This window comes from Nesoenas mayeri, assembly GCF_963082525.1.
Source record: "Nesoenas mayeri genome assembly, chromosome: 2".
Taxonomy (NCBI): Eukaryota; Metazoa; Chordata; class Aves; order Columbiformes; family Columbidae; genus Nesoenas; species Nesoenas mayeri.
This window is the reverse complement of record NC_137543.1, coordinates 114,162,770-114,163,821: the sequence shown is the minus strand read 5'-3', so window position 1 is coordinate 114,163,821 and position 1,052 is coordinate 114,162,770.

Here is a 1,052-nt window from a genome sequence, read left to right as displayed (position 1 = left end):
ACTCTGGAAGGGAAATAAGAAGAAAACATGTCTGGAAAAAACAGCATGAACTACACAAAAAAAAAACTTAAATGAAAATATGGGAATTCCTCTGGGTCACTTATGCTTTAAATTTGGGAGAATATTTAACATTATACAGGACTATGTTATGCAGTATTTTTATTTCACTTTAAGAATTTTAAAACTTTTTTACTTCCTGGCTTTTGAGTATTGTAGGAAGTGATTAGTTGTTTCTAAATGTGCTAAATATTTATGTAACTCCTTTTTTGGAAGTCTCTTTTAGCTAAGTACATTCTCTTCTTTAAACAACTAAATTATTGCAGGAAGTCACACCTAAGGGCAGGAAGTGGGGGCAAGCTAGTGAAAAAACAAGCTTACTAGATAACCCAGCTCCCTGGAGGAAGCAGTATCTCAGAGTTCTCTAACAACGATGGTGCTGAAGCACAAGATTTAATATTGGAGGGTTTGTCAGGCTTTTTGTAATGATCAGGCATAGAAGTTACTAGTAAACTTTACTCTACAATATGCATTATAGGTATTTCTTGCTTGCAGTGTCCTTGTGGTCAGAACAAAAGACATGCACAACATATTCATATTTCTTTTGCAATTTCTCGTACGAAACTGGTATGGATAAGCGCATGGCATGTATCCTATGTGGTTTACAGGTGTGGAATTATGTATGCAGTATATTGCACTTTGGTGGAAATGAAAGGTCTCGAATATTTTTGTTAGGATTGCTATATGGAAAAAAATAAAAACACAAACAAAAAAATAGTTTTAGGGTTTTATATGTCAGTATTTCCTGAGATTTATGGTTTGTACAAGCTAGAATTCTCATGAGAATAAGGAATAGGTTGTAAAACTGCTTTTATTTTTTTTTTGTAAGACACTACAAAGCTGCTATTGTACCACCTAATACTCTGCTGGCTAAAAGGATGGGTCTTCCTCCCCCTCACAGACATGTCCATAAATGCAGATAAAAACAGTACTTCAGACCCATCATTAAAATAGCGAAAATTCACAGTTAAAACTTGCAATTTTCACGGCTTTTT